This window comes from Mobula birostris, chromosome 15 (genome assembly GCF_030028105.1).
Source record: "Mobula birostris isolate sMobBir1 chromosome 15, sMobBir1.hap1, whole genome shotgun sequence".
Lineage (NCBI taxonomy): Eukaryota > Metazoa > Chordata > Chondrichthyes > Myliobatiformes > Myliobatidae > Mobula > Mobula birostris.
This window is the reverse complement of record NC_092384.1, coordinates 58701598-58718336: the sequence shown is the minus strand read 5'-3', so window position 1 is coordinate 58718336 and position 16739 is coordinate 58701598. Positions and strand designations below refer to the sequence as shown.

The 16739-nt window shown below is 41.3% G+C and overlaps 1 protein-coding gene across 1 annotated transcript in view; it reads right to left on the bottom strand.

Annotated features, from left to right (window-relative positions):
* Positions 1-16739, bottom strand: part of cdh13 (cadherin 13, H-cadherin (heart)) — a 1220695-nt gene that overhangs the window by 318110 nt on the left and 885846 nt on the right. The window lies entirely within an intron of this gene.

The window sequence follows — 16739 nt, the reverse complement described above, 5'->3', positions numbered from 1 at the left end:
TTTTATTTTGAAATGTGTATCATTGACCTAAGGTATAAAAAATACTCTAATTCCATCCCACAGAACCACAGAGCTATATAACAGATAGAAAGGCCTTTCAACCAAACCAACACACACAAAATGCTGGAGGAACTCAGCAGGCCAAGCAGCATCTGGTCGATGTTTTGGGCCACGACCCCTCATTGGGACTGGAAAGGAAGGGAGAAGGAGTCAGACTAAGAAGGTGGGGGGAAGGGAGGAAGAAGTACAAGGTGACAGATGATGAAACTGGGAGGGGAGAGGAAGTGAAGTAAAAAGCCAGGAAGTTGATTGGTGAAAGAGATAAAGGGTTGGAGAAGAGGGAGTCTGATAGGAAAAGACAGAAGACCATGGAAGAAAGGGAAGTGGGAGGAGTACAAGAAGGAGGTGATGGGCAGGTAAGGAGAGAAAATGTGAGAGAGAAACAGGAACGGGGAATGGTAAAGGGGTAAGGAGGGGCAACTACCAGAAGTTTGAGAAATTGATGTTCATGCCATCAGGTTGGAGGCTACCCAGACAGAATATAAGGTGTTGCTCCTCCAACCTGAGTATGGCCTCATTGTGGCAGTAGAGGATGCCACGGACTAACATGTCAGAACGGGAATGGGAAGTAGAAATTGGTGGCCACCGGAAATCCCGCTTTTGGTGACAGATGGAACGAAACCCTTTCAAACCACTACAGCCATGAAGTACTCATCTAAATGAATCCCATCTACCCACACTTGGTCTATAGCCTTCTACTGCTTGACAATTCAAATGCCCTATGATTGTTGCAGGAGTCTCTGCCTCCATCAGCTTCTCAGGTGCCATGTTCCAGACTGTTGCCACCTTGTACCCAAGCCATCTGCTTTAAGACGTTACTGTTGTAGTGTTCCTCACTATCAAAGCCCCAAATGATGTTATATCCTACCATTTATTAAAGTGGCATTGTCAATGTTATAGACAAGCATTACACTATAAAGAGATGAAATTAATCATTGCTTCAAGACTAACAGAGAACTACAAGTGTTACTCAGTAAAAATAGACCATTATTAGACTATATAATATCAATTTTTTAAAAATGGTGTGTGGATGCCTTGGTAGCAACCACCCATGGCTCACCGCAGATACTGTTGATACCGTTTTTAATGATGAAGTGCAGGCCCTTCTATTTGCCATTGTGATTATTGCCGATTACATCCCCTTTTGTGCTAATGTTAGGGAAGAGCTGCTGGAGCTGCCAGCAACCTTGAAGCCATTCATCCTGATGGCATCTTCATTATTACTGGTGACTTTAATCATGCCAACTTAAAAGCAGTCCTGCCAAAGGTCTACCAACATGTCATCTTCCCAACCAGAGGAAAGAATATATTAGAGCTGGTTTATGCTAACTTTCATGGAACCTACAAGGCTCTCTCCTGCTCTCACCTCAGATTCTCAGACCACATATCCATTTTGCTAATACCTGCATAGAGAGCACTGGTTAAACTACTCGAACCAGTTCACAGAGAGATTAGGACCTGATAAGAAAGTGTCACCTCAGTGTTGCAGGACTGCTTCGAAAGCACGGACTGAAACATTTTCCGGGAGATGGCTACCTACAATCATCACACCAGCATTGATGAATATGCAGAATTGGTGGCCAGATATATAGGAAAATGCTTTGAAAACAATGCCATGATTAAGCGCTACATTGCCAGGGCAAACCAGAAACCATGACAGATTGCAGAGGTTCATGCCCCGATTAGGGATTGGGATGCTACCTTCTGATCGGGGGACAGGACAACTCGAAGGTCGGCACAGCCACATTTTCCAGTGCCATCAGGAAGGCAAAGTGTGAGTGCGCACCAAAAATTCACAGTCACCTTTGTGATACCAGGGACATGTGGTGCATGTGGCAAGGTAAACAAATTATAACCAATTACAAGACCACCCTGTGCATCATTGACAGCCTCCCTTCCTGATAGGCTAAATAATTTCTGTGTACAATTTGACACATTCAATTATGTGACATCAAGGAAAGCCCAAGGAACAGGTGTCCTCTCTGGCTGCAGCTGAGGTGAGAAGGGTCCCAACTAGGGTAAACCGTCACAAAGCTATGGGAACAGAGAACATACCTGGTCAGGTGCTGAAGGGTGGCTCAGCTAACTGACGTCTTAACGGACATCTTTAATATCTCTTTGAAACAGTGAACTGTCCCTGCAGACTTCAGGGCAGCCACCATCACCCCGGTGCCCAACAGAGTGATGGTAACTGGCCTAAACGATTACCACCCAGTGGCATTAACTTCAACAATCATAGAGTGAGTGGAGCAGCTAGTGATGGATCATATAAAGTCTCACCTTCCAACTACATTGGACACTTTCTGGCTCACTCAAACCAATCCACTGATAACCTCAGCCCTTCAGTCTGCCCTATCCCACTTAGAAAATGATGCCTCATATGCCAAAATGATGCCTCATATGCCATTGTTGTTTATTGACTTCAGCTCGGCTTTTATCAAGATCATCACTCAGAGGCTGGAGGGTAAACTGTTCTCGTTGAGTCTCGATGCCCTTCTCTGAAACTGGATTTTGGACTTCTTCTTAGAAGGACCCAGTTAGTCTGACTAGTACTCAGCCTGCAGCTGACTCACAGCTGCATTTCCAGGTATAGCTCAAACCGCATCATGATGTTTGCTGATGATACTGCAGTGGTTGGCCTCATCAGCAACAATGCTGAGTCAGCATACAGAGAGGAGGTAGAGAGGCAACAATAACAATCCCCGACTTCCTCACTTGCAGAAAAAAACAGCGACAATAACAATCCTCAACCCCCTCACTCACAGAAAAAAAAACAGGGACAGTAGCAAACCCAAACCCAATCTTACACACAAAAAAATTAACCGATTACCCACTCACCAATTGGTCACAAGAAAGCAAACACCAAAAAATTGAAGGCCAATATAAAGTACAGTCCACATCAATCTCAAAATACCAGAAGCAGCTTTTTGTCTGCACACAAGGGGAGCAGCCACATGAACTTTGTCACAGGACAAAGGGCTCAACGCATTGTTAAGGATCCCTGCCACTCATCCCACAATCTCTTTGACCCCCTATCGTCAGGAAGGTGGTACAGGAGCATCGGGACAAGGATTGCCAGACTGGGTAACAGCTTCTTAGCTCAGTCTATAAGACTATTAAATACCCTGCCACTACTGAGGTCTCATCACTAAGACAGTGAACTGTTTAACTGTGCTATGCATTACATGCATTTTGAATTATACTTTATTAACTTATTAATGGTAATATTTTGGTTTATGTGTTGTGTGTGATATACATTTAATTGGTGCACCTTAACCTGGAGGAGGAACGTTTTTTTTGTTTGGTTGTATATATTTATAGTCAGATGACAATAAACTTGAACTTAATTATTTATGTACTATATACCATATTCACCATAGTTCATATTTTACTGTTTATTGACTAGTATTCACATCAGCATTTATTGCCTTTACATTGTTGCATTTGCTTGTAAGCCAGACCATTGCCTTGAAAGACAGTATATTCCTATTCTGTAGAATTAATGCATTATCATCATATGGTTTGTCCCCTGAACTGACTTCAATGGAATGATTTTCAGAGGCTGAAGACAATGAACTAATGACTGTACAGAGCACATCCAAGCTACGAACTTGGGGGAAATTTCTACAGAATGTGAGATTGCATTCAATTAAGTTTGAAGGTAATTGTTGTATCAATGATAACACCTCTGACCTTTGGGTTAGAACATTATGAATCAAAGTAAGTACCCTGTGAAATATCTTGCTAATTGATCCAGGCTAATACTTTTGAACAATATTAAGGAGGTTTCATCGGTGAGATCTGGCATCTTTAATGTTTGATCAAGTGAAATTTTTTAAAATGTCATTTTTTAGAAATTCTTGTGCACATATGAGCAGTGTCATGTCAGTGTCTAATTGGTTGTGGTCATTGCGACAAATTCCATTTGGACCCAAGGAGCACCAAGTCCTCTTATTGAAAATGCACAGGCAGGATAGCTATCTGTATGTAAAACAATATTGCTGAACTTTTTCCTCAATATCACATTACTGCACTTACCAAATATCCCCTTTTTTCTCTTAATGTCCAATGAATCTCTCTGCTGAAAATGCATGGCAACAGAATCCCTGAATCCTTTTCAATGGGAAATTCTAACAATTCACCTGTTCTTCACTGTAGAAATTTCCAGTTATCTATCTTCTGACTGTCTGCCTGATCCTTTATTTTATATTATGATCCTTGTTCCTTGATATTCCAGAGCAAGGAAACTCTGCATCTATCCTATCAGACCCCATAAGATTTTCAGACCACTGGTTTTTGACTGTAGTTCAGCCTTCAATAGTATAATTCCAAGCAAACGTATCACCAAACTCTGGACCCTGTGAGTCAACCCCCCCCCCCCGCCCGCTGTAAATGAATACTCGACTTCATGACCAACAGACTGCAATCAGTAAGGATAGGCAGCCACACTGCCACCGGTTTGTTCTAAACACTAGCGCTCCAAAACGTTGTGTCCTAGGCCCCCTAATTCCTGCTCACACACAATTGTGAGACCACATTTTGCTTTAACTTCACCTACAAGTTTACAGGTGACACCACTGTAGTGTGCTGTATCTCAATTAATGATGAGTACAGGAAGGAGATAGTGAGCTTAATAATGTAGTATCATCATGCCAACAACCTTGTCCTCAAAGTCAGCAAAACAAAAGAGCTGGCGATTGACTTCAGGAAGAAGGGTGGGGCGCAGACTCATGTCTATGTCAACAGTGTTGATGTTGAAAGAGTTGAGGGCTTCACGTTCCTAGAACTCACAATGGCCTGTCCTGATCTAACCGCATAGACACCATCACCAAGAAAACCTTTGCTTCCTCAGCAGGCTAAAGAAATTTGACATGTCCCCATCTCCACTAACTAAGTTTTATTGATGTACTATAGAAGGTATCCCATCTGGATGCATAATGGCTTGATATGGCAACTGCTCTGCACATACTTGGAAGAATCTGCAGAACGTGTGGAAACAAATCAGCATATCACAGAAGCCAGCCTCTCCTCCATGGACTTTGTCTACACTTCTTGCTGCCTCAATAAAGTGGCCAACATAATTAAAGACCCCACCCACCCCGAATATTCTCTCTTCTCTCAACTTCCTTTGGACAGAATATATAAAAGCCTGAAAGCATGTACCACCAGGTTCAAGGACAGCTTCTACCCTTGCGCTATAAGACTATTGAATAGTTCCCTTGAACAATAAGATGGACACTTGGCTTCACAATCTTCCTTGTTATGATCTTGCACCTTAGTGCTTACCTACACTACATTTTCTTTGCACCCATTACACTTTATTCTGCATTCTGTTATTGGTTTTTTGCTATTGTACCTCAATGCACTGTGTAATGATTTGATCTGTGTGAACAGTATGCAAGGCAAGCTTTTCACTGTATCTTGGTACATGTGACAATAAACTATTTCCAATTTTTGCATGTTTCAATAAAATCACCTTGTAAATCCAAGCCTGTAGAAGGCCAATGTCTTAATCTCTTCAAATATGACAAACCTGTCTCCTTGGAATCAATTTAGTGAAACTTCATTGCAGTCCTTCTAATGTGAATGAAATGAAGGTTTTACAATAGGGAGTTCTAATCTGCACACATTATTCCAAATGCAGTCTCATCTGGGCCTTTAGTAATTAAAACAAGGCAGCTTTATTCTCGTACACAAATTCCTCTCACAATAAAGACCAACAATATTATTTGCCTTCCTAATTATTCACTGAACCTGCATATTGATTTTCAATAATTCACGTGTGTATGACTTCCATGTTGCTATGAACAAGAAGACCTTCCAATCACTTTTAAAAATGAATGATCTCATATTTCTCCCCACATTAGATTCATTTGCAATGTCCTGATCAGTTCACATGAAGGCTCTCTGCATCTTCTTTGCACATCATATCGAGCTTAATACCATTAGCAATTAGAGCACATTACATATGATCCTCACATCTATATTATTGATGTAGATTGTGAACGGCTGGGGTTCTAGCATTGATCTCTGCAGTACTCTACTAGTTTATTCCAATCCTGCTTTTATCCATTAACTAATCACTAATCCGTACTAGTAAATTATTCCCATTAGCACATATTCAAATTCTGCTTTATGATCACTTCTGTGGTACCTTAATGAAGGTGTTCCCAGGGTCCACGTATATCAACTCACCACTCTCACAATTTACTCTGGCAGTTACAGCTTCAAAAAATTATGAAACATTGGGTATTGGGGCAGGTGGGTGGGGAAGAAATGGGAGAATATGGAGTTTAGCTTCACTGATATGGGGCTCATCCAGATGGGGAGGGGGCCATGGGTTTCAACTGACAATGGGGTTGGGGCAAGGTGGAGAAATGTTGGCATCTGATTGGAGTTTTGAGCATTAGTTGATCGGGAGGAAGGACTAGACTGGGAGATAGAAGTGGGTTAGTGTCACGTGAAGTGGTTGGATTCCAAAGTATTGTGCAAGACAATGACTTCCCTGACAATGTATTTGGAGGTGGTCTACAAAAGTATTTTATCTAATACTTGGCAAACTAGGACAATATGCTGAGATGCAGTCAGAGTCTGATGATGATTGGTAAGCATTTCTCAGCAAGTTCTAGCCCTGTAAATCATCCCAAGGCACATAGACTGGAAACCCATCAGAAAACTAAAATTGGGATGTAAATAAATGGACCAAATGATGTTGGCTGCTAGTTCGAAGTTTAATAACCATTCCACCCTCAGGAAGTTTTGAACTGATACTGTACATATACATTATGAAAAGTTCATGATTTTCATACGTGGCAGTATACTAGCACATCTGAGTATCTGCTCTGACACTGAATGCACCATTGAGTGGATCTCATTGCCCTCAGCCTTACATCGGAGAAAGAAGGGATGGATTCAGTGATCTCATTCAGCGGAGAAAGATAAGCACTTATTTTGCTTTATTTTAATGTTTTAATTGGTTATTAATGATTCAATTAGCTGCTAACTATGTATTCATATTTTAATTATCAAATCTACATTAAATCATTTTAAATGTCTGATTAACCGAGCCATTTAAAACTGTTAAAAAACCAGCATGATGCCAAAGGCTGGATACACTGCCAAAAGCCAACGCAGCAGGGAGCCCGGAGCACTGCATTAGAAGCCTGTCGGGTGCAGAAGATCAGCTTGCTCCCCACTTGTACAGCCCGCAAGAGTTAAGTATGGACAGCCTGGCACCTTGGGTAGTGAGTTCTGGCTGTGACCAGCTAAATGTGGCCAATGACATACACACAGTGGCCACTTTATTTGGTACAGGAGTGGAATCTGTACCTAATAAAATGAGTGTAGAATGATTGTTGGTGCCAATCAATCACACAGCTGCTGTAGCTCATCTACTTCATGTTTTGATTGTGTAGTGCATTCGGCGATGCTCTTCTGCACACCGCTATGGTAATGTGTCATTACTTGAATTACTGTTGCCTTCCTGGCAACTTGAACCAGTCTGGCAATACTCTCATTAACAAGGCATTTTAACTCACAAAAATGCCACTCGCTGGACGTTTTTTTTTTGTTACTCCCACCATTCTCTTTAAACTCTAGAGACTGTTATGAGTGAAAATCCCAGGAGATCAGCAGTCTCTGAGACACTCAAATCACCCCGGCTGGCACCAATAATCATTCCACAGTCAAAGTCACTTGGATCACATTTTTTTGCCCATTCTGATGTCTGGATTGATTAACAACTGAACCTCTTGACCATGTCTGCATACTTTCACACATTGAGTAACTGCCACATGATTGGCTGATGAGGTATATATTTTAACGAGCAAGTGTACAGAATTGTCTAATAAAGTGGCCACTGAGTATTTCTGCAAGTTATAAAATTATACATTTGGTACATTTTCGTTTCATATTAAATGAAAAGGAATTAATAGTGGCTGTCAGTGTGGTGAAATATTAATGCAGATATCAGAACTATTGAGAAGTAAAATTAGGAGGTGAACATAATAGGCAACTAATTTAATATCACCAATATTACACCTATGGAAAAACTGATCATATTTTCCCCATATCCATACAGAAAGATTTATGATTCATACATAGCCCTTTTAAATAGGTTGAAAAACAATACACATTACTGTAAAGGTTGTTACATATAAATTATCAGATCTCCATTCATTGAAAATATTAAAATGTGGAACATTGAAAATATTTCTTCCATAAACATTATGGTATATAATAGTTTCTATCCTATCAATAGTGGGATTAAAGATTTTACAAAACAGCCATCAAAAATAAATTTAAGCATATAAGAAGATGAATCTTACACTGCATTCTGCTTCATCTACCATTTCAAATTATCATATCATATAATTCTTAAATCCTAATGGTAATAATATTTCTTTCCGAAACCCAAAAGCTCAAAAACCATCATGCTTCATTCAGCATTTAATTATTTCTATCAGCAGCCGTGATTCTTCATCCCATTCATCATCCTTTGCAGTTACACACTAGAGATTCAGTTTAAGTCTGCTATTTCTTAATCTGATTCAAAACAAAGGATGATATGCAGAAGAAAAGTAACATGGTATTTCCAGAATTGGAGCAAGATTTCTAGGTCTGTTGAGTCAAGTCTTTGACAGCTCAGTTCAACCTACACTTCCTTTCTCATTATACTCTTGAACTTCTTCCCTGTGAAAATAACTTCAATTAACTTTTAAATCCAGTTTTAACATCTACTTCAGTCTCCTGCCCTTTGAGTGATCTCATAATTATATACCAACTACAATTCACACATGACCTGCATTCTGTTGGATTGTGAAATTCCCAAAATAAGCATTTTTTTGTTGTTTTTCTGCTCTTACTGAAAGCAAAATAGCTCCACCTTTTCATAATCGACAAAGCAATAGGTTAGTTTCTGCCTACTGCTATCAGCAATCAAAAATGTTTGTACTGGTAGATGAATGTACAGCAAGACTTAGTCCCAGCTCCCTAAGTACTAATTGCTACTGCCTTCTGTTACACACTAAATAGCAGCAATTAAAAGTTTACATCTTGTCAATATCCGCATATTTCAGTACCAGAGGGAATCTTAAAATCCTTAAAATTGTGTAGTAGTACAATTATTGCTAGTTAAATGAAAAGAAAAAGAAATAAGAATCCAAAACAGATTCACTGAAACAATTGCAATCACAATGTACAAACATTTAACTCTATTGATTTATATAATTGTATTGTAGCATTCCCCAAACCTGCTATATACTGAGCTCAAGTTTGTGTGCTATTATTGCATATTTAGGAAGCTGAACATTTTGATTTGATGCACGCTATGTCTGTGTAGTGTGACTTTTTAAAGGAATAAATTATATTTGGAAGGGAGAGCAGCAGTTATAGTTATTATCTATTTAAAATTCTTTCTTCTAAAGTGACATCAATGTAAAACCATCACTGGTTGACCTATCTGTTTTTCCTTAATTGTTAACATTGCTGTAATTTCCCCAAGGACATAAATTATGCAAAATATCTTGGAATGTAAGGCACACTTTTGGCTGATTGAATCTGTCCTCATTGTGATATTTTCTTGTCACTTTTAAGAGGGGCATGAATAAAATGTGTGTGTCTGTGCAGCATTTTATAGTGAGTTCTCTGTTGTGCTGAGGAGAAATGATTATGGAAAAGATCTTTTAAAATAAGCAGTCAGTTCTGCTTTAGAGGTTAAGAAGTTAATGAGTAAGAAATTTATTGTTGCCCTTAATAGAAACTATTTATTTCCTTGCCTTTTCTTGAAAGAAGCATACAACTATTTTATCCAGCACTGTCATTATCCATATTAGCTCCCTTGCATAATAACAGGCAAAGACAAAATGGAAAATGAAAGTTGTCAGAAATGAAGTAATCCAATTTGAATGCTTTCTAGGTGCCATATCTCAGAATGTTTGAAGAAGTTAGTGTTCACCACCACAAAATTTTATTTTATGACAGATGCAATGCCAACAACCACACCTTGCTCTCCAGAGAGAAGCAAGTGTCACTTGGGTCAAGTAGCCTATACTTAATTCCTATTATCTGGCAATGTTAAATATAAGGTAAATATAAGGAGAAATTTATGTTTTTCCATATTTTTCTTTGAAAGTTCTTTTGATTTGAGATAAATCTAAAAGTGTGTGTGTGTGTGTGTGTGAGAGAGAGAGAGAGTAACTTTTCAGGGTTTAACAGAATCAAGAAAAGTTAGAGCTAAAACAAGAGTGATGCTATGTGGAACTTAGCTCTTGGTAGGGTCACCCATGGCAGGGGAAGGTTCCAAAGAGCAATTGATCTAAGACCTCGATGGTAGAGCTGGCAAAATATGATGACACATCACAACAGCAGAGAAGGGGCCCCCAGTCATCTTGCATGCCAGAACACTGAACGATGACCCAGATCTGACAAGGACCATGTGGTGGCTGCCCGCGCAACTGCCTCCCAATGTTAAACAATGTCATACACAGGCATTCTCCATAAAGAGAATCACCCCCTGGGAAAAGATCATTCTCAAGTCGAGTGATAGCATTACGCAGATGATCATGTAAATCCATGATGCAAAGCAGACACTAACCCTATTCTGGGAAGAGTGATCTGAGTACCAAGTGCATCACCATGTGTCAGGAATTTAGTTAATTCTTGACAATAAAGACAAATGGTTGATTTATAAGCTGAGCTCAAATTTTGCAGGTGAATGCTAACATCATAATGACACAGAATAAATCACAATATAGTCAGAATAAATTTAAAACACCCAACAGCTGTTCAAATTAAAGTTTACCAGAGGGCTACAATTATAATCACATTGGTCCAAACACTTACATGATAGAACCATTACACTCTCCTGCAAAGGGCTTCTGTCTCAGACATTTTTCCTAAAAGCATTTTCAGTCTACAGTGTGTGAATTATAAAGTCAAATACTATTAAGCAAACCTCATTCTACAATTAGTTTCATTTTTATTTTCAGAACTGAAATATCCATTGACAGTAAATAAATTTGTTGAACTGCTGAACTGTCCAGAAATGTTTCCACTTTTACATATTCAACCACAGAAGTATTGCACAGGAAGCATGTTGAATCAAGATGACTGAAGATGATCAAGCAGTAAAGGAGAAAGTAATTTAGTTCATTAGGGATCTTCAGAATTTTATTGGCATTTATGATTAAAATATGGCTTCCCAACAATTTTATGAACCTGGTTCTATCTGCCTGGTCAGGCAAATACACCCACATCATATTGTTCCATTTCCACATCAGCAATAGACCATGCATTGTCTAAGTCCATTTAGTAAAACAAACATACAGTGACAAGGTATGACTGAGGTAGAGAGAGACTGCTGTTGAACATTTAATTCCCATTTACTTGCTGTTCAGTCACACAGTAGTAGCTCCAGATACAGATGACCTGAAAATGAGCTTTTCAGTCAAGCATAACTCAAGTCAAATTCATGCCACAAAGACATTTGAGAATAGACCCATTTATTTTGCTTTAGCTGTGAAGCAACTAAAGAAAATACTCATACTTGTCATAGAGGGCTGCCATGCCTGACTACCAATCAATTAGATATTCATAGTAACAACGCTGCACATTCTCTAAATTACTGAAGGAAATCATTAATGTAGTGATGAATATTCCTAGACTTGAATATCATTTCATGTACAATGCCTGGCAAGTCGTATTCATTTTTCTTTGTTTTCCCTCCTTTACTGGTAAGGTCTAACTTGACTTTTGACCAGAAAGACAAATCATAATTCTGAAAGGTGAAGTGCCAATGAGAAAATAGGACTAAAACAAGTACTAAGTTCTAATTCTGGTTTGTCCTAACTTAGAAGCTTTGGAAGTTCCATCAACTTCTTATCTCCCATGCTTCAAGATGATTTAATCTTTGAGAATAAATAATAATGTAAAGGTTTGCAAGGCCATATGAACAGTGTAAATTAATCCCTGTTTGTTTAATTTATCTGAAAATTTTCTCTTTGCTGGCAGATTTTGATTAACAGTACTGACCTTCACTTCTCTATACGAGGGTAATCTGGATCTTAAGTCTATCAAAGCCAACTAATTACAGGGAACTTATAATATGTCTTGTTTAAGTAGACTGCATCACTATTAATATTAATCAGTTCCCTTTATTTAATTCTGTGCAGGTAAATGCTCAAACGTGAGGCTGAATGTATGATTTTAAGCAATGCCTCTACTTGCTTTGCCAACTGACTATTTGATGTACTGAACCTGCTTCTGAAAAATTATTAAATTTGCTCACTAGTTCTGAGAAAGCACCTCCAAATTATGATGTATCAGTGAGATCAATGCATGCCACATAACTTCACTTAGTAGATTATAAGTAAGCTATGTGAGCCATGTTAACCTGTTCATTAATTTCCAATATGGGTTTCACCATCAACAACCCTCAATATAACATCCACCCTATAAATTATTTTGGAAAAGCAGAAGTCTGTGGTAACCATGAACAAAAGCAAGAACAAAATATAGAATACAAAGTAAATGCTAAAGAAAAAATACCTAACACCCTCTCCACTGATCAGTGACCACCCTCCCTTCCCTACTACCCCTTCCCAACCATCTATTAAACCATACAACCGATAATTACAAATCCCTAACCTCTCCAACTCCCATCCTGGGCCCATGATCACACTTTCTGACACAAAGACAGTACATACCAGTATTAAGACCTTAAGACCATAAAATATAGGAGCAAAATTTGGCCATTTGGCCTATTGAGTCTACTCCGCCATTTCATTATGACTGATCCATTATCTCTCTCAGCCCCAATTTCTTGCCTTCTTCCCATATCCCGTCAGGCCTTGACCAACTAAGAATCTATCAACCTCTGCCTTAAAGATACTCAATGACGACCTCCACTGCAGCCTGTGGCAATGAATTCCACAGATTCACCACTCTCTGGCAAAAGAGGTTCCTCCTTATCTCCCTTTTAAAAGGGCACCCTTCTATTCTGAGACTGTGCCTCTGGTCTTAGACTCTGTCGCCATAGGAAACATTTTCTCTACATCCACTCTATTGAAGCCTTTGATAAGTTTCATTGATGTTACCCCTCATTCTTCTGAATTCCAGTGAGTAGAAGCCCAGAGCCCAAAGTTAACGCAATAGTATCTACATGAGAACAAACTGCAGCATAAGATACCAACTTCCAGTGTTTCCAGAGCGTAAGCATTGGTAATTTCCACAAAAGTATCCAAGCAGGTCTAGTCCAGACTCATCTCATAACAGACTGAGAAATAAAAAGGATGGAAAACACAGAGAGAAGAAAGGAATTTAAGCTTTGATCTGCAAGAAAGAATGTATTGGAAAGCTGGGGATTGTTATTGCTGTTCGTAGTGAGTGATGAAGAAGGGATAAAGTTAGGTAGGATAATGCACTTGAAACTTAGGTACAACAAAAAAAGTTCAGGAAGTACTGATCATATTTCTAAATAACAATAGTTGAGAGAACACAAAAAACAAAGAAAACACAAGATGCTGGAGGAAATCAGGTGGGTCCATCTACATTTGGAGGGAAGAGAATCCTTATTTCCGTCCACAGATGCTGCTTAGCTCACCAAGTTCATTCGTTATCTTGTCTCCTCACTCCAGATTCCAGCGTCGACAGGCTCTTGTGTCTCCACATGTTAAAGCATCAAGCCTGCTCTACTCACCTCACACCTTATTCACATTCACGCACAATCCACATATTCCAAGACTGATTGAGTGGCCAAAAATTTATTGATATCATTCATAAGTGGGACCAGGACTCAGCCCTTCTGCATCCTATTCACCACCCTGGGGTTTCTTTTATTTTCTTTTCTTTTAAAAAATGCACTTTTCCCTCAAAACTTTAGTCAGTGAAATCTCACAAGAACCTAGTTTAAAAAATGCACAGAGTACAGGTGTTAATAATTTAATTCCTTTTATTAAATTGAAAATGATATACTGGTTATACATACCTGATTACAACATGTCAAAATCTGTCAAAACCAAAATGAAGCAAGGTACCACTCAGACAGTTCCACTATATTAAAAGAGAATGGAAAAGTGGGGGTGGGACATTCGTTACCAGCAATTCTGGAATAGGAACATTGAAAGGCAGCAAGTGCTTCCCAATTATACCCGCTGGGAAGTCCGTGTGTATGAATGTGGAAAGACAGCAAGATATGATTTGGCTGATGATTACCTGCTGCTTGCAGTCACTCTCTAGGCTGACATATACAAAATGGCTATTTGAAGACAATGAGAAAAATCTGCTCCAGTCCACATCTCACCATATGTGAGGAATTTAGAAATGGACGAAAAACTGGGGGGAAAAAAATCCAAAAATAGAATTTAAATTTGTAGAACAGTCTAATGTTCAGTGCTCTTATCCACTTCACCTCCAATTACAAAATAATAGAGTAATGTGGTGGCCCGCCCACGCAGCAAGCGAACCGGCTCCAGCAGTCGCGAGCGAGTCCGCAGCCAGTGGCAACCGAAAGGGCTCTGAGTGCGGGGCAGACCTCGGCCTGGAAGCCGACGTCACTTCCGCCCCGCAAAGAGCGGGGGATGCTGGGAGTGGGCACTTAAGCGCGTGTGGTTTGAAACAGTGAACAGTTCAACCAGACCCTGCTCGACTCATTGTGTTGCTTTCACTTGTTGCGTATCAGCGCGACTATATTGGTGACCCCGATGGTCCAACGGCATTTGGACCCAGCATGAACGACTCGGCTCTGCAGAATGCAGTTTCCCTTAAACTGCCAACCTTCTGGACCACTCAACCCCTGGTCTGGTTCGAGCAAGCAGAGGCCCAGTTCCAGGTCAGGCAAATTGTCTCAGACGCCACCAGGTACTACTACGTAGTGGGCACCCTCGACCAGGAGACAGTGGGCCACGTTATAAGACCACAAGACATAGGAGCAGAATTAGGCCATTCAGCCCATCAAGTCTGCTCTGCCATTGCATCGTGACTGATCCTGGATCCCACTCAACCCCATACACTTGCCTTCTTGCCATAATCTTTGATGACCTGACCAATCAGAAAACTATCACTTTTTGCTTTGAATATACCCACCAGTCTTGGCCTCCACAGCTGACAGGTAGGAGGCACTCAAGGCCCTGTTAATCCGCACATTTGGCCTCTCTTGCCGCGAACGGGCCGCGTGGTTACTACATATGAACGACCTGGGCGACCGCGCGCCATCAGCCCTGATGAGCGACATGCTAGCACTGGCAGACGGCTATAAGCCATGTCTGCTTTTTGAACAGATCTTCTTGGAACAAATGCCAGAAGATATCCACCTCTTGCTAGCAGATGAAGACTTCAGAGACCCGCACAGGGTGGTTGCCCGCGCAGACATGCTTTGGCGCGCCAAACAAAATGGCGGAACCACCATCGAAATTAGTGCTGCAGCACGGCCAAAAGTGCAGCCCTTCCACACCCCAGCAGCGGAGCACGTAACACCCACACCAAGGGACAGCACCACTTCTGAGTCTTAGTGTTTTTATCATCAAAGATGGGGTTCCGGTGCCCGCTGATGCGGACTGCCATGCTCGTTCCAGGGAAACGCCAGGACCAACCGACGCTGATGGCTACGGTGGCTGGCCACCGTGATAGCCTTCTCTATGTTTGGGACAAGCACTCCGGGTGTAGATTCCTGGTGGACACGGGGGCGGAAATCAGCGTCCTACCCCCGTCGAGCCACGATACCCAAACTAGAAGAATAGGACCGGAACTTACAGCAGCACCATCCGCACCTATGGCACCAGAACCATCCCCTTGCAGTTCAGTTTCAGCTGCTTTACATGGACATTTATGCTGGCTGCAGTATCACAGCCATTGCTGGGTGCGGACTTCCTCTGCGCGCGCTGCCTGCTCGTGGATTTGAAGGGATGAAGACGTTCCAGACTTTCTCCCTCGATGAGGCTAGGTTACCGGCCCCGCACCTGGACTCCGTCACTTATTCTGACAACGAGTTCGCCAGAGTGTTATTGGAGATCCCATCTATCATCACGCTGCAGTTTTCCTCAACAGACCCCAAGCATGGCGTGATGCACCACATCCCCACACAGGGACTTCCCCTTCAGTTCTGGGCCCATAGGCTACCGCCCGACAAGCTCCACCTCGTGAAAGAGGAATTCAAGAAGATGGAGGAGATGGGGACTGTGCAGCGTTCCTCCCCACTCCATATGGTGCCCAAGTCTGCGGGAGGGTGGAGACCGTGCGGCGACTATAGGAGGCTGAACGACGCCACCACGTCCGATTGCTATCCGGTACCACACATCCAGGACTTTACGGCGAACCTGCATGGGACACGCACCTTTTCGAAGATTGACCTGGTCCGATGTATCATCAGATCCCAGTCCACCTGGACGATGTACCCAAGACGGCCCTCATTACCCCCTTTGACCTGTTCGAGTTCCTCAGGGTGCTGTTTGGGCTCAAAAACGCGGCGCAGACGTTCCAGCGCCTGATGGACGCAGTAGGGCGAGATCTAGACTTTCTGTTCATCTGCTTGGATGACATACTTATCGCCAGCCGCTCCCTCCAGGAACATCTAGCACATTTACGCCTGCTCTGCCGCTGCCCAAGCGACTACGTCCTGGCGATCAACCCCGCCAAGTGCCAGTGCGGCCTACCCGCCATCGACTTCTTGGGACACCAGATTGACT